This window comes from Lathamus discolor, chromosome 8 (genome assembly GCF_037157495.1).
Source record: "Lathamus discolor isolate bLatDis1 chromosome 8, bLatDis1.hap1, whole genome shotgun sequence".
In the NCBI taxonomy this organism is placed as follows: Eukaryota; Metazoa; Chordata; class Aves; order Psittaciformes; family Psittacidae; genus Lathamus; species Lathamus discolor.
The window spans coordinates 19,866,609-19,890,863 of NC_088891.1; the positions used below are offsets into that span (position 1 = coordinate 19,866,609).

A 24,255-nucleotide genomic window follows, 5' to 3' on the forward strand; every position below is an offset into this window, starting at 1 on the left:
GCAGGCCGTGACCCCCCGGGGCAGGCTGGGTCCTCCCCTGCACCGTGGGACGGGGCGCAGCCACCACGCAGCACTGAGGCACAGCAAGCGGGCGCTTGGGGAGCAGCTGGTTCGGAGGCTCCGCTTTCACACCCGTGAGAGAGTCACTGCAGCGATGAACCCCCACACGCACCCTCTCCAAATATAATCCATATGCATTGAAAAACAGAGACGGAAAGGGGAGCCATCAGAAGTATTTTAAACAGAGTTTCGAGCTAGTGCCAAATCCGGGTGGATATGCTGCAATGCAAAGAACCCACATGGAAAACGTCACTGCGGTGAAGCTGGCGGCGCCAGCATCCCCACAGCTATGGCATGGCACGGCACAGAGAAGGGGATGCATGGAGCAACCCAAGCTGCTCCAGTCCATTACTGCCAGCAGCAAGGCACGTTTGAGCCGCATGATGAATGGTGGACCCTTGAAGAAGACCCAGCAGGGCCTTGCAGGCATGGGAAACAGGAACTAAGACTATTGATAATCAATTAACTCCTTCAATTACAGAAGCCTAATGAGGTAGTGCAAAGTCAACTCTAATGAACATCAGTTTAATAGAGGCGGCTCCTCAGGGCGCTGTTTTTTGACTCAATCTTCACAAGGTAGAAAACACTGCAAAAGTACCGAGCAATTAGTGTCACTTAATGAACACCCATTCCCTGCTCTCTGCAGAGCTGACAGGTCACAGATAGCCTGTGACTGTCACAGTACAGGGTGCCCCTGATCCTGGGACCGGCCCTGCCCTTTGCCCATGGGTCCTCAGCGCAGTGTCCCACCAGCTCCGGGGGGGCCTGGGAGGCGGCTCTGCTGATGCAGCTTTGCGGGCAGCACGGAGCTCGTGTATCCCAGCGGAGAGCAGGGATCCTTGGGATGCTGCCGGATGCATCAGCTGCTGTAAGATGAAGCGAGTGTCACAGGGCCCAGCGCTCCCCTAGAGGCAGCTATTTTTCCCTTTGCTTTGGTGACAACAGCATAAGTGACAAAACAAATGTCACTGCCCGCCGGCCGCATCCTCCCTGGAAACCTGCCGGGTCCCATGGAGAGCTCCGAGAGGGTAATGGACGGGAAATGCTGCTCCCTACCCCCAGCAAAGCATCGCCCCGAACACCGTGCCCATCGCAGGGGCAAGCTGTGCCAGGAGGAGTCCTGGTGGAGCACAGCGTGGCTGCCCTTGCTCAGTGCGACACTGCTGATCCGGAGCCGGGGATCTCCCACAAAGCCGGAATCCCGGCGGTGCCATCCCCTCGGAAGGCACAGTGCTGCACCGACTGTGATGGGGAGGGATTTACATACTAAGGAGCCTCCAGCAGAGCAAAAGACAACCTAACATCTATTTTGGGTCTGAAAGCCAAAGGCTCTATTCCAAATTCGCTAATCAGGTGAGAATACAGCAACCTCGTGCAGAGTGGAGCTGGAAGGAGGGGGAGCCCCCGGCTCCTGGCAGCACTCCCCACTCCACAGCCGGGTCCCCACAGGGGCTGGAGGGGCCTTTATAGCAATGTGGCCCCACTGCCCCATCAGCACCAACCAGAACTGGGCTTCCAGGGGTGTCCAAAGCTGAACCAGAGCACAGATGATCTGAAGAAAGCAAAGAGGGGAAAATCCCCCCACATCTCTTGGGTCTGAGCGCTGTTCCAAGGGGTGCAATGTGTGGGGTAGCCCAAGGGCAAATGTTCCCTTGGTGCAGCTTGGGGAGTGTAGGGAGGAGGTGGGGAGCCTGGAAGCCATTCCTGCCCTCCCTGTGCAGAGCTAGGCTGGAGCTTCGTGTGAGGAACCGAGGGGTCTCCCAGGATCACTGGTGCTGGCTCGGATAAGCCAGAAGGGAAGTGCAAGGCAGTGGACTGGAGGAAGATAAGGGAGGTAGATACAGGTAGGGAGGAGAACAGCCTCACATGCCTGGTACTAGACCCATAGGAAAATCTGAATGTGGGAATCTCCAATTCCCACAAGCAACTTAACTGAGACCAGTGTAACCAGCAACTGCCCCCAGCTCTTACCTGTGTGACAGCACCGGCTGCACATGGAACCTTGGCAGGGTATCGGACCCACCGCTCAAACAGACCTAAAGTATAGCCAGAGGATGGAGCCCTGGCCTGGCTGCTGGGCCGGGGTGCATGTCTCCCCTCCAACCCTCCCAGTGCCCATGCTCCCTGCAGTGTGGAGGGGATGAGGGCGCTGGTCCCAGCTGGCGTCCCCAAACCGTCTTGTCATAGAATCACTGAATCAAACAGGCTGGAAAAGACCTTCAAGCTCATCAAGTCCAGCACTGCCAAGGCCACCACTAACCCATGGCCTCGTCTCCACGGTGTGTGAACGCTTGCAGGGCCGGTGCCTGCAGCCCTTCCCTGGGCAGCCTGTTCCAATGCCTGAGCACCCTCTGGGGCAGGAATTGTTCCTCAGCTCCAGTCTAAATGGCCAGGAAAGGTGCTGAGAGTGGGTCTCAGGAGTGTGAAATGCCTGGGGAGGTGCAGTGCAGGCTGCTGTACAGAGGCTGCTCGAAGAGCAGGTTTCATTAACAGCTACACAGCTCCAGGCACTGGAGATTATTCCCGTCTCATTTCTTGTTTGGTCGACTTATTCAAAGACTATTAATGGATTAACTGAAATTCTTACGACGCTGGAGCAGCTTCTTCACAGGGGCTTTCGGGAGGTGGAAGGGCAGCTTCCATGGAGCAAGTGGGAGCAACGAGAGGCGCAGGGTCCTGGCAGCAGCAGCTCTCCTCTCCAAAGCTGGCAGTGCTGTACAGGAGCAGTGCTGTCTGGAGGGCAGCACATCAGAGGCTCCAAGCCACGTGGGCCCTCCTGCCTTCTTCCCTCTCACATTTTACGCTCTGCAGCTTCTGGGCTCCGTTTCAGGGGGTTTGGGGACGCAGGGGACCGAACCCAGGCTTGTGGGAAGTCTTCCCACAACCTTCTGTTGCCACGTCCTCCTCCTCGCAGGCAACTCCCACTGGGGTTGTCTCTCTGATAAGCTCTGATTCCTTGTCCCAGAAGGTCCCATGGCCATGCCCTGGTCTCCCCGCAGCCCACAGATAAGCAACCCCACAGCATCCCTTGTTTTCCTGGGCACATGTCACAGAGTCTTCCCCCTTCTTACCCCCTTCCCCATCAACTGGCAAAGCCCCAGCGGTTTCCCCCAGAGAGCATGTGGTGAGACACAGCATAAAACTACTGCAGATAATTAAAGGATTGAACGGGGCATTGGAGAAGAGCAGGGAGCTTGCAACATCCATAAATAGCTCGCCTTGCCGAGCTGATTAACTCCTTGCTTGTTCTTGCCAAAGTGCAGACCCCAAAGGGATGGTGCCTGTGCAGGAATAGGGGTGGAAAGTTCAGGAGCGTATTTTTAGACCATTCAAGCCGCACTCAGGCTGAGTGATGCGTTATTGCCTGTGTGTGTCACTTGAAATGTCTCATGAATGCAAGGGGGAAGGAAAAAAAAGCACCATTCTGCCTCTCTAAACTCCCACCCCTCTGCTCCTACCCAAATAACGTCAGGCTAGAGCTGACAGGCGAAAGCAAAGCACCGCGAGGGAAGGCTGGTTAAAAGCAGCATGAAATGCTCTTCTCTAGCAGGAAGAAGGCTGGTTTGCAGGGCTGGGCACAACAACAGTGAGGAAGCAGGGAAGAGCCTGCTAGAAGAACACCGGGGTCCCCAAGGAGGCCGCAGGATGGGCAGTACAGCTCCATTCCTAATGGAGATGGTGTCCTTCATCTCCCGTGGCAGCAGATCTTTCCCAGACCATGGGAATACTGGATGTAGAGTCAGTAGCCCAAGTCAGTAGCCAAGGAGAAGCAGGGTTAACTCATCTTGACCATTGCCGCAGAAGCACAGGAGGCACCAACCCACGGCTCACCCCTGTTACCGCACCCTGGGTCAGAACAGGATGGCATCACCTCCGTCCCACAGTTCGGGGGGCTGGTACTTGGTGACAGTGTGCCTGTCCCCAGGGCTGGGAGCCAGCCTCAAGCTGTGGCTGGAGATGGAGATACCAAAGAGCCTGGCAAATGGCTGGAGCCATGGCGAGATACAGTGGGACAGAGGGAAAACAAACCAGAAAGTGGGAAATCATTCCTCTCCTAAATGGTGCTGATGTAATTAAGCAGCACGGGCTTTATGAATGATACCATCTCTGCCCTCGAAACACATCATTACCTCTCTCTGGTACAGCAGTACTTTTAAATATATATTTCCTCTTTAAATGCCGGAGGAGAAGGCTCCGTGGCTGGGATGCTGGGACCCGTTGCTAATCACCTCTTATTTCACCCAGTGGCAGGGAAGCATTTGGTGGGGAGCTCTGGCTCTCCTGCGTGCACACCTCTCCTCCCAGCTACCACTGCATGCTTCTCCCCTTCCTCTCCTCCCTGCCACCAATGGAAGCAATGATAGAGTTGAACCTGCATCCTCCAACCTCAGAGGGTTTGAGCTTCCCCATGCCCAACCTGTCTGCGATGCCAGTGCTGGGGTACCCCCAAAATCCCTCGACCCAAGCTATGTGAGCCCCTCCCATGCTGTTTTCCTTGGTAGAACATCAGGGAGAAGGGGTATTTCACCAGCTGCTGGCGTGAGCTTGTTTCCCCCCTCTGGCATCCTCCCTGTCCCAGCGGGGTCTGGGTGATGCTCTCACTTTAGGTGCAATTTGAGTTCTTCTGTTCCCAGATAACTCCCCCAGGCCATGCCATGTCTGCCATGAGTGCTCTCCGCAACAGATTAGAGAGGCCCGAGCAAGAACGAAGGGCTTTTGTGCTAGAAATTGAAAGTTGATGGAGTGTGTCATAGGAAAATGACAACAACCTACTGTACCTCGAAAGACAATTATTTTTCCCTCATTGGAAGTGATTGAATTTCTCCATCAGTGACACTACTAATGTCGTCAACACCAACAGCTCTCTTAAGGAAAGGCTCTTTCTCAGCTGTGCAACTGAGATTTCCTCAAAGCTGCTCTTTCCTCCCCTCTCTGCTTCGCTCCTTGCTCTTTTGCAGGACGTGCTCAGCTCATGGCCAGCCCAGAGACCAACTCATCAGTCACATTCGCCCTCCCTCCCCACCCCTGTGGCTCACAGATGCATGCCTCCATCAGAGCTGCTCCTCCACACTCTTTCTGAACATGCTATGGCTGGAAATGACAAAGTTGAATCATGTTCCTTCCCTGGGATTGGCCATAGCACTGCTATCTGCATTACAGCAGAGGGGCTGTGCTCGGCTGGCTGATGTAAGGACCCAGAAGAAGTTGGGAGACACAATGCCCTTTCTAGAGATGGGGAAAAGGGTCAGGCTGCCCCTCTGAATGCTGTGGGATTAGAGGTTTGTACAGAACTGGCACCCTGGAGCTCTCCCTGCAGACCTGGAGCACCATGCTCAGGCAATTCCAGCCTCCTCCACCATCACCTTCAGTGTCATGGACACTGTGCTGGTGATGGACACTGGCCTGGGGATGCCCTGCTGTGTGTGGGGCTCATACCAGGGTGAAGGGATCAGCGCTGCTACCCAAAAGCCCTTTTTCCAAGTACATCCCGTTGCATCAACCTGCACTGTGCAGCTGAGGCTCCTCACAAGCCTTATCCTTCCTCTCCATCGAGGACGCTGAGGAGCACAGGAAGGTGCCACCACACCGCTCACAGGTCACTGCCTGCCCCGTGCTGGTGCTGGGCAGGAAAAAATCCCAGCTGGAAGGACAGGGAGGGAGATGCCACGCCAAGGCGAGCAGGGAGGCTGGCAGGCAGGCCTGTCACCCTGCTCTGCTCTGCTCTGCTCTGGGGGTGCCACACAGGCTTGGGGGGAGAAACACGCACGCTCCGGCGGCTTTCAGAGCCACAGATGTTGTGTGGGTTGGGAGCACATATGTTAGATATACACACATCTACGCGTGTGTGCGTATATATATACACAGACATGTATGAGAGAGACGATTATAGATACAGATTTACATATATAATCAACACCAGAAATTACTGCAGGGTTTTTAAGACATCAGAATCAGCCCCAGATATCAGAAAATGCCTATCTTTATCTCTACCCACTCTGCTTGTGCCTTTGGTTAGGCTGGTGAATGCCACGTGCCAGAGACCCAGCTGGGAAGGGTGCTTGGAGGGTGCTGGGGAGGCAGGATGGGTGCTGGGATGGTGCTGGTGAAGCAGGGCTGCTCATCTCCCACACATGCACTCTGCACAGTATCCCAGGAAGGAGTAAAGCATCCTCCCAAGCCTAAAGCCATGCACAGGGTGCACAGGTACCTAAACCCTATAGCCTGAGAGGAAGCCCAAAGACAGCCCGTACCCATTAACAAGCCAGGTTCATGGATGAACCATATCACTAATGGAGAGAAAAGGCCTCTCAGGGGCAGGATTAATCTCCTTCCAAGGTAACTGCCTGACAAAGGCCAGGTGAATTGTGCCTGGACCTGCCTTTTTTTCTCCCCACTGTCTATAAATGCCATGCACCCAGTGGGCTCGGAGCAGGTACCTACAGGTGAAGCAATTCCAAGTAGGCAGCCGCTGCTCCGGATCAACCCTGGAGTAGATCCATCTGCAGGCGGCACAGGGATGCAAGCACACCGCCCTGCTCAGGGTTTGGAACCTTGAGATTTGTTCCAGCCACATGGCTCGGCTGTTAGAAAGTTATGACCACTCCAGTTTGGGAAGCGAAACTTTGCCATTCATTGTACCACATAGCCCCGAGCAGTATCACCCAGCTGTAAAGTACTTCGCAGCTGACTCAATGTCACATTTAAGTGCTGGGTGCATCAGAATTCAGGATGCTTCAGAAAGGTTATGTAAACCATTACATCAAATCCTGGGAGAGTTATTAAGGTGTGCGGCAGAGCATGGGAGAATGGGTGATTATCTCGCAGCAGTGCTATGGAACCAACACGAGCGATGTCCAGCTTAAGGATGTAACTCATTCTCCTTACAAGCAGCATTTTGTTTTTCCTTAGTGCTTCTTAAAGAAGAAGGAGAAAAATCTGTCCATACCAAAGAATTCCCTATTCTGGAACCAGCACTGGGGGGATAAGAAGGTTTGGAAAATGGAAAGTTTCTCTCTATTGGAAAAGTCTTCTATCCCCCCCTCCCTCCTTATGGAATGTTGTATTTTAAGTTCACTGTGGTCTATTAACTCCAAATGTATTCTATTCATCTGAACTCATGCCTTTGAGGACCAGGGTGGGGCTGCATGGTTAACTTTGGACTTAACTGCTATGGACTCTTGAACCTCTCAAAAGTACGTGGGCTCCCCAGGGAGTTCCTCAAGTCTGCAGCGCTTGTCTGCAAGGACATGAAAGCATCTGCAGGGGCCTGCAATTCCTCAGCGTCTGGAATGGACCCAGCCAGGTTGAAAGGCATTAAGAAATCTTTAGAAGCAGCAAATGCCTTTTGTAAAGCCCAGAGCCGATCTGTTTGGGTTAAATAACAGTAAGAAGCTTGTGGGGGCAACATGAGCACTTTGGAAATGGCAGGCTCGAAGCAGCCAGTTGAAGGAGCTCTCTAAGTCAGCAGCCATTGTGGTGCTGTGAGAAAGCAGCCCAGACATGCTAATTACAAAAGCATCACTGATGGAGGTCCTGCAGCATCCTGCACAGAGCATCCCCCACATGGCAATGCTGCCTCCTCCCGAGAAGAGCTGCCAAAACCACAGAGACTGCTAAAGCTGTCTTGTAGATCTCCTAATCCCACAGGATTTATACACCCCATCTCCATGTCAAGCAGCCTACATCCACCTCTGGGTGAACCACTGGGGTGTTGCCCCTTTGTGCACCAAACAACAAGGAGTGATCCTTCCTAGACTGAGCCCTACCTAGCATATGGTCCTGGACCAGCAGCCCCCTGACTGTGGTCCAGGACCTAGGCATGGGTCTTGGTGGATGCACTGGGACGCTGCATGGGATATATGGGCTGTGCCTTCCCAGCTCATGCATGCACACCAACACTCAGCCCCTTGCACAGAGGAGAAAAGCGTCGCTGAGTAATTTCTGGACTAAACGGGCGGTGTGAGCAGTGCTGGGTGTGTAATAGAGGGTTCAGACCTGTACTTGCGCGGCTGTCACCCCCTCTGGTGGGTTATGAATGTAGTACACGCCACCGGCGCTTCAACGCTCATTTCCATTTTGCTGTGTATTCAGCTGTGCGCAACCGTGCCGGGGCTGAACAAGGGGGCAGTGACTCGGAGGTGGGCTCCAGCAGCGCCTGGGCACTGCCCGGCCTGAGCTGCATGACAGAGCTGGAGAGAAGTGCCTCTAAATAGCACAGTGCTGCTCCTTCAGGCCCAAAAGCACTGCTATTGAATGAAACCTGTGTGAGCCCGGGACCCTGGAGGTGGGCTTGACCCAGCTGTGCCCATGGGAACAGTGCTGAGGGTCCCGGTCGTATTAGGACCAGAGCTGATCTGTAATGAGAAGGGGTTGTTACAGGTAGCTCTAAACCCTGCAAAGTTATACAGGTAACCCAAAGCCTGCAGAGAACCTGCAGGGGGATGTGTCCTCCCCTGAAGGTAGCAGGGGAGCTGTGCCCATGGGATGGTGTGAAAATGTGTCTGGGCTGGAGCCAGTCTTGACCTGTTCCGTGCATAAAAGGAGCCTGGTCTCTTGGGCCACCGGCTGGCACCTTTCACTGATGTTAACATCATTTAAGAGAAATAACAAAAAACCCCAACATGGGCTAATTAGCTAATGACATTAGTTTGGCCTGATGTGCCATATAATTAAACAACTAATAAACGGCAAGAGTCCTGTGCTGCTGAGCCTCCTGAGTCAATACCGCACTATTACCACGCTGTAATTGAGTTTACTAAGAACCTCAGCAGAGACGTCCCAGAGCCCATGCAAGGAATGGTATTGAAATAGCCACCAGAGACCCACCTGCTGGATAAAGGAGAAAGACAAATCTTTTAATCTACTCTACAGCCCCAAGTCACACACAGAGAAGATAAGTTTGTGCTTCACGCTGTAGTAAATGCATCTGCTAGAGAGGAGGGTACACGCAACCGAGGGGTGGGGGGGGGTACATGTGCAAGAGCTGCCATGGCAGCAACAGAGGCTTCCTGGGCTCTGGGGAGGGTGGGAGTGGGATGCAATATGGCTTGTCCTCACTTCTGCAGAAACGCTTCCAAAAGTCTATTTCTTGGTATCCCGAATGTTTAAATTTCTCCATCAAAAAGGTGCAGTTTTAGTGTATTTCTGGTGAAAGAACCCAAAAGGCGCATCAGTGCTATTGAAAGGGCTCAGGGGTGGCTTAAGGTTTCCTCCCAAAGCCCTGGCTTTGGAGACCAAGCACCCCAACCTAATGTTGTGCCAGCTGGCTGAGAATGGGCCAGGAGCTGGATTTGGGGCTGTGAAACTCCCTTCTGTTTTTTTTTTAGTGCTTGTAGGAAAGCAGGAGAGGAGTGGGTTGGCAACCACGCTCCCACTTGAGTCATGAAGCACCCACAGATGTCTCGGTATCATTTGCTGTCCCTGGGGCAGGGCTCCTTAGAGGCGATGCTGTTCTATGGGCACGTTGCAAACCAGATGCGATGAGCGCACGACCTTTGCATGCACTCAGAGCCCCAGCTCCAATTCTGCAGCACCCAGGCTCACCCGCAGCGTGCAGCCCTGCTCCCAAGCCTGGGTCCTCACATGCCCCTCGTCCTCCTCTTTCTCCTCACCTCCCTTCTCTGGCAATGCCAGGCAAGAGGCTCCTATTTCCCGACTGCTCTCGAGCTGAGCCTGAAAGCTTCGCCGTGGCACGGCAGCATCTGTCATCCCAAGGCAGAGGCACAAACCTCTCGCACCGTGCCGCTGTCAGGTCCCTGCACGGCAGCAGCGGGCAAAGCCCGAGTCCTGCTGGCAGGCAGCAGGCTCCACGATGGGAGCCTCCTGGTGTCAGTGCAACAAGAGGACAGGGCGATGCGAGGGATGGACACTGCAGCTGCACAGCCAGGAGCCAAGGCAGCGCTCTGGGGACCTGTGCTCTTCACATGGGGTGGGACAGTGGCTGCAGCTCGGTAGGTGCAGCTCATATCGGGCACCCATGTTCCACACTAGAAATGGGGCCCAGACAGAAACGCAGCAGGAGCCCGGCCAGGAAGCCCCATCCCAGGAGTTGCAGCCACAGCTGGTGCAGCCTCAGAGCTCCTGTTGGGCAGTGCTGCTCTGAGCAGGGCTCCCAGCACCCTTGGCCCTGGCACCCTGGCTGTTTCCACCCACATCCTGCTATAGACCTGTGGCTTGTTCCCATCATGCAGAGCTCCTCAGGAAAAGGGGACTGGAGACTGAATGATGAGGGACCCCAAAGGGAGCACTCCCAGCCTTTACTCCCAGCTTCAGCTTAGCACAGACCACATCATCATGAGCTCTGGGATCAAACCCTCAAGAGTTCCTCACTTAAACCCACTGTCAGTATTTAAGACAGACACACAGCTCTGACTTCAAGAGTGCAGTTTGGAAGCAGTCTAAGCTTTGGTGCTGGAGTGTGAAGAGCCTCCAGCCACCTCATTACAGTCAGAGAGGGATGATGGCCAAGGGATAGAATGATGATGAGTAACAGGGCTACATCAAGAGGAGCAAATCACATGCTTGCAGAAGGGCAGGGACCAGGTACCCACCAGCCCCATGGCTGCAGAGGCTTGGGGGAAGAGAGGGGCATGCGAAGGCTCAGCGACAGCAGAGCTGCTGCTGACAGTGAGAGGCAGCTCCTGTCGTTAGCATGAGCCAGGCTCTGCCAACACAAACACTGAGAGTGCTGAAAACAAGATGTGCGGTCGTGCGTCCTTGCCGTCAATCAGCTGCACACAGAGAGCACGCTGCGGCGGCTCCGGCTCCATCTGCGATGGAGGAGGGCTCCTGGTGCCACTGAAATCACCCCATGTGGAACTGCCCCACTAGGGTCTGGCCAGGGGGGGAGGTGGGAATGTGCCCTGTCCCCATGGCTGCTCAGGGAAAGCCACCTCTTGCCCACTGTCCTCCCATGCCCATGGGGAGGGACTGAGGAGAAACATCTGCTGCTGCTGTGTGAGGCTTGGAGAGGTGCTTGTGCAGAGAGCAATTCCTGCACTCGAGCACTGCTCACAGAGCACTCGGAGCCGTGCTGGGCACAGGCAGTGTGTACCGGTGCGGACCTGACCCTCTGCTGCGGGGCCACTGCCTGCAGGCTGCAGCCCATGGGACAGCCTTGTTCTGGTGCCAGCAAAGTGCCTCAGCAGCAGCAATGGGGTGCACAAAGACGTTCCCCACCGCTGAGGTGGACGTGATGGTGTGACCTCAAGGACTCTCCCATGCCACACACAGCAGAAGACACCCAGACCCCAACCTGCTGAGGTGTTTCCTCCTGGGGGAAACAGGCTGTGAAGAGCGGGTGAATTGCGCACCCAGCACTGGTTGGAGGTGTACCCATGGCAGGGCAGCATGCAGACCCCCAAGGCATCACCACCCCCTGCCCCAGATAAGGCTCAGCTCTGGTTTCCTCCCCCTGGGCCAAGCTTCCCTCTGTGTTGTGAATGCAAAGTTCAAATCCAGTCACTGCTCCCACACCTCGTCTGCCAGCGCAGAAAGCTGGTGCTGGGCATCACCTTCCCTTGGCAAGCACTGGAGCAGCCCCACCAGCATGGGGATCTGCACTTCCTTGGCCACCTAAAGCTCTGTGTGCACATAATGATCTCTGGGGAGCTTCCTCACATTCCCCAGAGCCCAAGTCCCAAAGCACAAATGTCCAGCCTCTGCTCCCATCCCTAAGGTGCCAGCGCAGAAAGCTGGTGCTAGGCATCACCTTCCCTTGCCAAGTCCCTGCGCCTTCCCTTTTGCCTCTCATTTCTATGCTGACATTTGGAAAGAAATTTGCTTTCCTCCTTGAAGCACAGAAATCCATGCTCAAAGAGCACCCGGGCCCAAAGAGCTGAGAAGACAAACATATTTGGACGTGTGATTTCACAGTCGCTACGTTGATAGCTTTCAGAGGCCGGGTCCTGTCCATCAATTACCCACAATGTGCATTCAGACGTGATATGGGAGAACAAAACCCGACTCATTAGAGGGGAAGAGAGGTGAGTGAACACCAAGACTGGTTAAACAGAGCAGCTCACATTGAGTGAGTTAAGGGAGGTGTTTCTCTCCGGCTCTCTTTCCCCACCCCAGCACAAGATGAGGAGATCCACCACAGCCACCTTTCCCTGATTTTTTGGCCAAGAGATGCAGCGCAGAACAGAATCTGCAGAAGAGACTTTGAAGCAGAGACATTTCGAATGGGATTTTTAAAGCTATTCAGGCCTCTCTCTTCCCTCTGGCCTGCAGGTACTTAGGAACGCTTTGCACATAAAGAATTATTTGTCTAATATATCACGTTAGAATGCGAGATGACATATCCAGGACAGACTTTTGTAGAAAGCAGAGTTTTAAAAGCAGAGTTTTAGCAGTCCCAGGAGGGACTGGGGCACGTAAAGCAAGTGGTGGAAGCAGCAATGACTGTTCCACCTAGACAAGGATATTGTTTGAATTCCCTGTCCCTAGGAAAGACAATTCCCAATGGCACCTCTCAGCCCAGTGCAGTGGAGGCTCTAAGACCCACAGGGAGTGATGGGGTGGTCCCAGGATGCTGAGGGGGACAGGGAGCCGTTTCCAACACTGTGCAGACAGGAGCTGCAGATGGGGAGTGAGAGGAGTTGGTTCTGGTCCCCCAAACCATTTGCCTCTCCTTTGGCTCCCAAAAGACTCAAGCACTGACTTGACAGTGGGATTAAATGATAGTAATTGCCTTTCCTCAGGGGATGGAATGGGTGATGCAGGGCAGACCCCCTTATGCAGAAGGGACCCACAGGGCTGCCCCATATGCAGGCTCCCCAGAGCAGTGGGTAGGCTCTAACCCACACCCCCTTTGCTGGGGCATCTTCTCATCTGTGCTTAGGCAACCCATATCTGGGGCTAGTGCGGTCCTGCGGTGCTCCCCCTCTTTGCCAGGTTTCTCCTCATACACCCTTGCCTCACCTCTCCCTCCTTCTCTTCCAGACGGTTTTCAGAGGGTGTTATTTCCTTGTTAGCGTGCTAATCCCTCTCCTGAGTACAAACTGCTGCAGTCTTCAGAGGGGCAGGGAGATATTTCTGTTCTGAATACTCCACAGATCCTCCTCTGCATGGAAACGGACACTATCATTATTGGTATTTCTCTTTCTAACATCTCAGCTAAGGAAACACTCTTTTTTGTCCTATTAACCGTGAGCTATAGCAGAAATGAGGGGGAAGAGGTGTAAACCAGCCAGACTCCCGCTGCACATCTTTCTTTTATGCAGCCCCACAGGGAGTCTGTTGATTTTCAAGGTGGATTTCTGTGCTGGGAGGTGTAGCCTATGTATGTGTTCTGGATGCTGTGGCAGGACAGGGATGCTCAGCTCCATTAGCAGGAGGTCTCCACAGCCCAGCCATGATCCCAGCTCCTCAGTGGGGACTTGGATGCTTGTAAACACCCAGTGCAGGGGTCCTGGCTGAACAGCCCCAGGGGTCAGGCATTTCCATCAGGGAGTGACGTTGGAGATAATGCTGGGTGCAGGGACACAGGACTGCCCTTCCAGGTGAACGGGATGGGAAGACAATCTCTCTCTATATGTAAGTAGAACTGAGCCACCTCACACTAGGGCCAAAATGAGCCCACAGGAGACGCCCCTCATACCAACAGCCCCACGGAGCGGGGGCAAAGGCTTTAACAACGATAAAGCACTGACCAGATTAAAACTAATTCATGAGCAAATGTATTAATTGGTGGATTTCAATGAAGCAATCACACACATCCTGGCTCTAAAGCCCTAGGGTGAGGTGGCACCGAATGGTTTTGCCCATTCTGAACCTGTCTGGATTACCCCAGCCTGAGCAGGGACGGATTTACTCGGCACACATCCGAATTCCCCCTGGAAGGGGCCATTTTGCAGTGATGTCAGTGCCTGCAGGCAGGCGTGTGCGAAGCTTCACAGGTGGCTGGTTTAGGGTATTGAGTTTCTCAGGTAGAGGATCACATCAGTCTGGAAACAGAGGATCAAATTATTCCATTACTCCCCAGGGAGGGGATTAAATTACCCTGGAATTAGAGGATTAAATTACTCACCAAGGGAGAGGATTGAATTACTTTGTGAGTTGTGGGATTAAAACACTCTGCAGGTGGCAAGCTCAAAATAGACCCTTGCACAGAAGGCAGGATTAAATTATTCTATGGCTGGCCAGGAAGAAATAAATAAATAAACTCAAACCCCCGTACTCTGGAGGAAGCCATATTAAATTATTGCTGGAGATTAAATTGCTCCACAGGCTTGTTGGCTCCCAGTGCTCTGAAGCAGACCATCTGCTTGGTAAGGTGCGCAGATACCCAAGCAGAAACAGCCATATGATGGTGTCCCGCTGCTGGTACCCAAGCGTCTCTTGTCACCGCAGTACCCGGCTCCTGACAGTTTTGACTATATTTATTCGCACGTCAAGGCTGTGATGGGAGCTCGGCTCTGCTCCCCTGCACTGACAGGGAAGCCCGGGGAGGGATGGGGGAGCCCGAGGCAAAGCTGGAGAGCTGAGCTAAGCTTTAGTTCAGATGCTTTCGGGATGTTTTATCTTATTGCTGGTTTTACATTGACACCTACACCACTGATGAGTCTCTTCTCCCCCTGCACTGGGCACTGGAGAGGCTGCAGCTTGAATCCTGTGCTCAGCTCTGGGCCCCTCACTACAAGAGAGACATTGAGGGGCTGGAGCGGGGCCAGAGAAGGGCAACGGAGCTGGTGCAGGGCCTGGAGCACAAATGTGATGGGGAACGGCTGAGGGACCTGGGGGGTTCAGATGGAGAAGAGAAGGCTCAGGGGGGACCTGATGGCTCCCTGCAACTGCCTGACAGGAGGATGGAGCTAGGAGGGGCTGGGCTCTGCTCCCAAGGAACAAGGGATGGGACAAGAGGAACCGGCCTCAAGCTGCCCCAGGGCAGGTTTAGATGGAGCTGAGGAACAATTCCTGCCCCAGAGGGTGCTCAGGCATTGGAACAGGCTGCCCAGGGCAGGGCTGCAGGCACCGGCCCTGCAAGCGTTCACACACCGTGGAGATGAGGCCTCAGTGCCATGGGGCAGTGGTGGCCTTGGCAGCGCTGGGGATCGGTTGGGACTGGATGAGCTTAAAGGGCTTTTCCAGCCTGGTTGGTTCCACGATCCTCTTAAGCAATGGCACTGCTATGTATGTGGGACAGGAGAACAAAGCCCTCCCTGCTACCAATCAAGACCAGCTCTCCTGCCCACATTCCTCACTTTCTCACTATTTCCCCTGAATGACCACGCAGCCCACTGCCCCCTTCCCCAGTCCCACTCAGATCCATTATCTCCATCCCTGGTCGCAGCTCTCTATTGTGGCAGCTCCCATGGTGGTGCTGCCACTGGTCAGCCCTGACTCACTCCGCCTGTCACCGCCTGTTCCTGGTGCCGGTGACAAACTGGCATTTGAAACTTGTATTGGCATTTTTTAATGCTGCTTTCTGAGAATTCACTGCAGAGATTTCAAGAGAGAGAAAAAGAATGAACATTTTAGGATAATCTTAAAAGCAGAAAAATTATTACATGTCAAACGCCGAATGGGGAGTTTAAAAGGCTCCCAGGTGGGCTGCGGAATTAAATGTTTGGAGGCTTTTTTTCCCCCCGGTGAGGTAAGAAATGGCAATGTCACCATAGCAACTACAGGGCAAATTCTGGGCAGCAGCTCAGTGCATCGGCAGGAGCTGGGGCAGCTCCACATCCCAGCCCTGCAGCCCATGTGTCTGTTGAGGCAGCGGGCTTGCAGGCATGAGGAACAGCGCAGTCAAAAGCTCCCTGAGACTCACAGCGTGCTCCTGGTGAAGGAGCCTGCCAGGCACCTCAACCCTTCCTGGTTTCTCCTTCCCACCTGCTCTAGCTCCCTGCACAGTGCTGGGTGCTCCCAGGGATGGAGAGGTGCCAGGCTGTAATGCTGCTGACTCAAAGAGGGGCTCCAAGGTGCCAAAAGAGCTCACCAGCCTGGGCTGGGGTCCTTTGTGCAGTGGGCTGCATGGGTCCTGCACCACACGGAGGTTTAGCTGCCTCCTGCCTGTCACTGTTTACGTGCTGACTCCCTGATGGCTGCCGGGAGCAGGGGAAATCAGCACGAGCAACCAGGGCTTGATTGAGTATTAGTTAACTCCTGGTGCTCTCAGGGTTAGAGTAATTAGCACAACCAGAGCTTGCTCATTAGCAGGCTTTGCAGTGAGAGTCACAGGTAGCAGGGGGGGTTACACTGGCTTCATTACTTCTCTTCCACGTTAGTACCAGTGACTCTGAGAAAGGACTTGCAGGTGGGAAACTGGTTTCTCCCCGGATGGAGCAGGATATGCCTTTGCTCTGTGGGAACAGGGAGGGCAGCCGGGCTGATCCCATGGGAAAGGACTGGGAGAGCAAAGCTTTGCTCATGGTGCGGGTGAGGAGGGCTGGAAGCTGCTGTGTACTTGCAAACAGTTACCATGAAGGGAAACATTCTGCATTTACAGAAGGCTGTCATCTTGCAGGAGCTCCATTCTATTTACAAACTATACCGTGAACATCATGTGCTCACAACAGGCTCGACTGCTCTGAGCATGGCAGTCAACGAGGCCAGGGAATTGCAGTGAGTGTCCAGCCTGGAATCCAGCTGCTCAGGCCTGAGTCTTGGTGGACATGAAGAAAAGAGGGTGGCACAGCGCTGAGCCTGTGCTCCAGAGCTGATGGGCATGGTCACTGCCCTTCTCCCCCATAACACATGGCTCCACAGGCTCCTTAGGAAGCTGGATGTTATACAATCCCAGCCTGGTTTGGGTTGGAAGAGAGCTTAAAGCTCATCCAGTTCCAACCCCTGCCACAGGCAGGGACCCCTTCCACAGGCAGGGACCCCTTCCACTGGAGCAGCTTGCTCCAAGCCCCTGTGTCCAACCTGGCCTTGAGCACTGACAGGGATGGGGCAGCCACAGCTTCTCTGGGCACCCTGTGCCAGCGCCTCAGCACCCTCACAGGGAAGAGCTTCTGCCTAACAGCTCATCTCAGTCTCCCCTCGGGCAGGTTCAAGCCATTCCCCTTGGCCTGTCCCTACAGGCCCTTGTCCCAAGCCCCTCTCCAGGTTCCCTGCAGCCCCTTTAGGCACTGGAGCTGCTCTCAGGTCTCCTCTTAAGAAGCCTTCTCTTCTCCAGGCTGAATAATACCCAACAATGTTGTCAGCTCCCAACATCTCCTGCCTGCCTTGGAGCCATTACCCAAATACTGGCTCCTGTGGGGCACCAAAGGCCATGCTGGAGGTCCCAAACCCACTAGATCAACCACTTGAAGCTGCACCCAGACCCCACAGCATCACTCTCCTGCCCTGCAGACCACAACAGGGCTTAGTTGAGCTCAGGAGCCACAAGCAGCACCGGGTGCATGGCAGAGCCAGGAGCCAGCCAGGCTGCAGCCCTGAATGCTGCCCAGCAGAGGCAGGCAGTGATTAAAGCCCCTCTTGCTGGTGACCGGGCTGGCCGAGCCGTGCAGGATGGATGCTGCTGTCGAAAGCCAGCAGGGAAGGCTCCCCTCAGCACAGGATTGATAGCCAGGCTGCAGATCGATTACCAGCAGCCTCCGACCTTGAAAGCACTGGTACAGAGGGCTGCAGAGCATCTCTCTGCTTTTCTTGGGCCAGAGACGCTTGTACTAGGAGGATAAACCAATGTGCATAGGGGCTATCAACAGGACCCCACAGTGCCCGGAGGGGATGTACACATGGACAAGAGGCTTTGCTCACATGAATGCATACACACACTCTTTTCTCCATCTGGTACCCCCTGTACTCCTGTTTTCCCCCTCCCTCATGCACCCAAACACACAGGCCCTGAACCCCAGGCAGGGGCAGGGATGCAGCTACTAAGCCTATTGCACAGTGACTGACTGAAGGACATGACACAGGCAGAGAGAACCCAGCTTGGCTCTACCTTCCCTGGACTTGCTGTAGACTCCAAGTAAACCTGACTTTTGGAACCAGGCAGTTTCCCAAAGTCCAGGGATGTTGCCAGAGAAAAGGGGACAATTTGATCTTGCAAAGCCTCATCCTAGGGTGAAACAGCATCATCTACTTGAGGAAGGAAGCACCAGCCTTGGTGCCTGCAATGGGCAGCTCCTCCTTCCAGGGACATGATGGAAGCGCAAAGACAAGGGCATCTTGTTGCATAGATGGTGGGAATGCCTTCTCTCCTTCCCAGGAAGGGATGCTGCTGGCCCCCACCTCCCTGCTTGGGTGCTCCCCCCTCTCAACCACAGGGGCCTCAGCTCAGAGGGCTGTTTTTTTTTTTATCATGGGCAAACAAAGTGGAAAATGAATTCCTTTAGATAGCAAATGAGTTTAATAGAAACGGTGATGGAGCAGCGCTGTGCCGGGAATGTTAATCTGGTCCTGATGTGGCCAAACTCTCAAGCAGGGCAGTGCAGGAGGAGGAAGGCTGGAGGAGTTAAGAGCAGTGACATCAGGCCTGTGCCAAGACCATGTCCCCTGGCTGCTGGTCACACCTCAGCAGGGGACACTGAGCAGGATGGGACCCAGCTCTCAGGACTGGGTGCAGAGCAATCAGGGTAAGGTGCTGGATGACAGGGACCTGTTGAAGGACCCGCATGTCACCGTGCTGGTGACACAAGGGAAGCACACGCAGCCCTGCAGGCTGCCAAGGATGCACACACAGCGCCTCACACGCACCTCTGGACCCTGCACTGCTGCAGCAGCCTGGGGGGCACAGCTTGCTGCCAGGAGGGGTTGTTGCATCACTCAAAGGAGCAGGGCAGACTCACAGCCGCACAGGAATTGAGCCCCTCTGTTTCTCCACCAAGACCCAATGTGGCAAGACACGCGATGACAGTGCAGTCTGTTGGTGCTTGCCTGCAATGGCTGCGTTCTGTACACCAAAGGCCAGAGGAGAAGCAAGCCCTGTGCAACAGGAGGCACATGAGGCAGGCTGGTAACTGGCCCTGGCAGAACCTCTGCTTCCAAAGCCTGGGGCTGCCGGGTCACCAAGAGCAGGACTTGTGTGAGAAGTGGGAAAAGCTCCCATGTGGAGCACGCAGCTCTGCCAGCACACAGACAGCTTTGGAGACCATCCAGAGCCACCCCAGGGCAGCCAAGGCTTCACTCTGGGTCTTTGTAAACAGAGCTTTGTACACAAAACCGAGATGTGAACGTCCCTGCTTCTGCTGCTCACTGAGGCTCGTCCTTAGGGCACTGCTCTGAGCACAGCCCCAGGGCTGCAGAGCCAGTCACTGCATTACGCTGCCCTTGGATTCCCCTCCTGGAGCAGCAGGTCTGTCCCGGATGCAGCCTGCACTAGTCCTGGCCTCTCAAAGTGGTTTTTCCCCATTACAAGGGTTTATCTGCCAGCCCTGCTTGACCAGTATGCTGGGGCTGGTGGCAGTAAGGCTTGCTCCCATAGACAGCAGCTCCCTTTGCAATGCTTATGGGCCTGATCTGAAGACCCAGCCTTTACCCAGAGCTGCTGGCCTTTTCCAGCAACACAAGAGAGCAGCTCAATCCACAGAGCACTGACAGGTTACCTCAACCCTCTGCTTCTCCTGCAGCAGCCCCGCTTCATCCCTGGTGCCAGCCCAGGAGTAGGGACACAAAGGAGGACAGTGGGGAGTTCTCCTCCTTCCCTGCAGCTCCACTGCTGCCAAGGTGACACGTGTCCAAGGTTGATAAAGCCTTTCAAAGGTGGGTTGGCATTTCTCTGCATGCGCTTTTTCACTCATCCTTTTCATCTGGATAATTTATTCCCTCTTCCCCCAACACAGCTTTAATTGAGTTCACAGCAGGATCTCGGCACCCGAGCACAGAACCAACCACCATCAGCTTTCTCAGGCAGGGACCCCACAGGGAGATGCTGGACAAAGCTGTGCCCAGCCAAATCTTGGCTCCTTGCACCCCCTCCTGCATCCCCTGCACACTTCGGCAGCCCCCCCAGTCAGGATGGGAGACATTCAAGCAGCCTGGGCAGCGGTTTTCCATGATGTGGGGTAGGTGGCAGATAGACCCTGATGGACCCCACAGCTCCGGACACACTGCTTGGGATGGACCAAGCACTTGCACTGCCTCTCCCACACACATTACCCCATTTCCAAGCAGCTCTCCATATGCTGCCTGCTTTGGCAGGGTCTGGTTTCATAGAGTGGTTTGGGTTGAAGGGACCTTAAAGCTCATCCAGCTCCAACCCCTGCCATGGGCACGGACCCCTTCCACTGGAGCAGCTTGCTCCAAGCCCCTGTGTCCAACCTGGCCTTGAGCACTGCCAGGGATGGGGCAGCCACAGCTTCTCTGGGCACCCTGTGCCAGCGCCTCAGCACCCTCACAGGGAAGAGCTTCTGCCTAAGAGCTCAGCTCAGTCTCCCCTCGGGCAGGTTCAAGCCATTCCCCTTGGCCTGTCCCTGCAGGCCCTTGTCCCAAGCCCCTCTCCAGGTTTCCTGCAGCCCCTTTAGGCACTGGAGCTGCTCTCAGGTCTCCCTTCAGGAGCCTTCTCTTCTCCAGGCTGCCCCAGCCCAGCTCTCTCAGCCTGGCTCCAGAGCAGAGCTGCTCCAGCCCTCGCAGCATCTTTGTGGCCTCCTCTGCCCTTGCTACAGCAGCTCCACGTCCCTCTTGTGCTGCTGCCCCAGAGCTGGATCAGGGCTGCAGGGGGGGTCTCCCAAAGCACAGCAGAGGGGCAGGATCCCCTCCCTGAGCTGTTGCTCACGCTCTGGGGGTGCAGCCCTGCATACAGGGGGTTTCTGGGCTCAAGCACTCACTGAAGTTGGGTCATGAGGAGCTTTCACCCCAGTTTCACCCCATGCTGATCATCCTCCATCAGCTGCCTGTTTGGTGCCACCCTGCAACCCACCCCCTGCTGCAGCACTGCCCTCCCCAGGAGCAGGAGGCTGTGGCTGGACCCTGCAGGCACCATGGCCCTGAGGACCAGGAGCTGCTGCTGCTCCCTCCTCTGCTTCCTTCTCCACTCAGTCTCCAGGAAGAGCCCACGCTTCTGCTGCCAGAGCATATTTGATTCCTCTGCTAACCTGACCTTATTTAGATCATTATAAGCCCCCAGGACATTGCAACTATAACTTAAAAGGAAAAAGGAAAAGAAAAAAACCCCACCTAACAAAACCACAAACCTTTTCTCTGATCAATAGTGCAGGCAAGTGGAAAAGGGATAATTCAATTTGTCAGCACACAGTTATTAGTTAGGGTGATGAAGACCTTCCTCCCAGCCCCGCTTCCCTCACTGGTACTAACGCTGCTGTCCCTGGGGCAGGGGAGCAGCCCACAATGTGACAGGGATCCAGGGAAGGGCTGAGATGCTGCAGCCACACACGAGCTGAAGGAGTTATTGCTGTGAGAGGACAAGGAGGGAGAGATGCAGGTTCCCAAGTTAAAAGCAGTGATGACATCTACTTCATCCTTCCATTGGCCTTGCAAACTCCCCCATCAACATGCCACGTCGTCCTCAGCAAGGACTCACCAAGGGTCTATCCCTGGACTCATGTTGCTAAAGGTCCCCTCTTCCTTTCTCATAGAGAGGGCTGGAAGAGAGGACAGAGCCAGCGTCCCCAAGGGGCTCTGCTGTGCAGCAGCTCATGGCCAGGAAGAGACCAGCAGGAAAGGAAACACACTGGCATGGCCTCAGAGAAAATCAATTACCATACCAAAGAAGGGGCTGAGAGGCTTTGGGGAGCCTTATCATACGCCTTCCACGGCTCTCCAACAGCAGCCTAGCCTGAAATTACTGCTCCTGAGGAACAGTGAAAGCAGAGGGAAAAGATGCACAGCAATAGGTAGCTGTGAATACCAAGTGGCTTCTGCATGTGCCGATCCTCCTTGTCCATCCCTTGGTATGGTGTCTCCTGGACCACCTATCTTTCTGGTCCCAAGATCACCCATCAATCAACACCACACCACCTGAACCTGTGTGAAGGGCGCATTTACAGCAATACAACCGCTCAGCTCCCTCCCTGCTCTCCTCCCCCAACTTCTTCACCAGGGAATCCTCCAGATATGCACCCAGAGAGGCCTCTTTCCATTTGTTGATGTCGGCAGGCATATCACACACACATTCATTATTTAATCTACCTTTGAATTGGGCTAAATAGTTTTAACGATAATTACAGAGCGTTTGTATTTATAGAAAACCATCATGCACAATCTGCATCCACACGGATAACGCCGCTGCGATCTATAAATACGGTTGGGGATGGTGTGGGAAGGCAGACGATGCTCCTAGTCACCATGAAAGGCAAAATGCAGGGATGGCCTAACCACGCAGGGAGCTATTCCAGCTCTTCTCATTGCGGTCATGCACGCAAACAGAGAGCTGACGTGCAGCTGAGCAGCATCAGTGAGGACAAGGTCAGGAGCAGAACTGCAGCAGCTGGACCAGGGAAGAGCGGTGGCAGAGCAGCCCCAAGGAAGCAGGACGAGGAGGGAATCAAGTGGAGCAGAGAGAAATGGGATGCTGCCTGGCACAAGGGCTCCGATGCCTGGAGAGGGAGCAGAGCAAGAGCTGGGAGCTGCAGGGATGGGGAGAAGGGAGGGAGGGAGGATCCGCTGTTCCTCTTCACACAGCAATAAAAGTTTTACAGCAGCGTAGCCAGCTCTTATGATTTTATTGCCAGTATTACAGAGGTAGAGCTTCTCAGAGCCACAGCCCCTGGAGTCAAGTTAAGATGCGGGAAGCTTGGCTTTCATTAGGAACCAAGGGGAGCGGAGAGGGGCCAGCCCTCCTGTCTGCACAGGAACACTGGAGAACATGGAGTCAGAGCCGAGTGTTTTCAGATGGCAAACAAAAGGAAGCCAGTAGTTAAATATTTACTTGTTTTTAAAGTAAATTATGCCTCTGGGGTGGGGAGCAGGGAGTTGGGCAGCCCCATGATTTGGGAAGACTTGCAGAAGGCAGCGTTAACAGTACATTGGTGAGATTCTCTGTGGATATCCCTGTGGGCCCCATTCCCCCCAGACAAAACCTTTCAGCACATCTCAGGCTTTCCCTCCCCACTTCCCACCCCGACACAGAGGCTCGGATCGCGCATGATGCAGAGATACCCCAAGTGAGCCACGAAGCCATTTCATAGGCAGGACCGTGTAGGATGCTGCTCGGGGCTGCACAGCACGGGATTGCTATGCTGCTTATCCCCACACGTTCACACACACAAATTATGAGTACTTATATTACATTAGTGCCTGGAAATTTAATTCCAGTCAAATCCCATTCAGTGAGATACTGCACAGACACAGAACAAGCTGTGGGGTTTTCTTCCTAGAGAGAAAAGTCGTGTTTCTCTGCATATTGGTTTAAAGCAAACACAGCCAGAGGCTGCACACACTTGAGTAATGGCCCACAAGTGTGCCAATGAACAGGGTAGAGATGGCAACGCAGTGCCCATGTTCATTTGCTTGGAGATCAACCTGCGCTGCTCCCGTAATGGATCTACCCAACCATGCCCTGCAGAGACCACCCTCTGAAGGAGGGAGAGTGCAATCCAGGCCCTGGGTTTCTTCGGTTTAGGTCTATACATCGCACTTTTCCCATTGCTAATTTACAAGCAAATATTTAGCCATCTGGCAGCCTCATCCACTGGGCAGCAAAGCAAGATGCTTGGCTTTACTGCTGAAAGGGCAAAGCCCACATTAAACTTCTCTCTCTGAACACCGGGCACCCCGTTCCGATGCAGCACGGCATCCACCATTTGGCAAGCTGCTCCTCTGCCATCTGCGGGGAGAGTTCTCCAAAGGGCACAGAGCCTGCTAAATATAGCAGAGAAGCTTAGCAAACATTCACAGCCAAGCATGAAGTCTTCTCTCCAAGTTACATCTTCCCTGGACTATTTCCTTTGCCTGTGACATCTCGGATACCCTTAAAACACCTCTGTGTTTTTCAGTCCCACTTCCTCCTTGGAGTCTTTCCCTTCCCTTCTCTTCCTCATTCCCTTCTCACTACCACTCTTCACCTCTACTTTTACACTAGATTTCTCCTAACACTTCCCTTCGTGCTCAGAGGAGGGCTCTAGATGATGCCAATGCTCCTTTCCCAGCCCACGGATCCTCCAGTGCAGATCATACAGCCCGTGGGCTGACTCTGCACTCACTTCCCTACTCCAGGACCAACTCCTGCACACACCACCCCTGCTTTCACCAGCTCTTGTCCGTGGAGGACCTCACTGACAGCCCCATCCATGAGGTGCGCACCGTTCCTGTGGAGGGCTCATCTGCCTTTGGGTACCCAGACTGCAGCCC

General features: G+C 54.3%; 1 protein-coding gene across 1 annotated transcript in view; it reads right to left on the reverse strand.

Moving 5' to 3' along the window:
* The window catches only part of LINGO1 (leucine rich repeat and Ig domain containing 1), a 65,955-nt gene that overhangs the window by 23,652 nt on the left and 18,048 nt on the right, over positions 1–24,255 (reverse strand). The gene's annotated exons all lie outside the window — the stretch shown is intronic.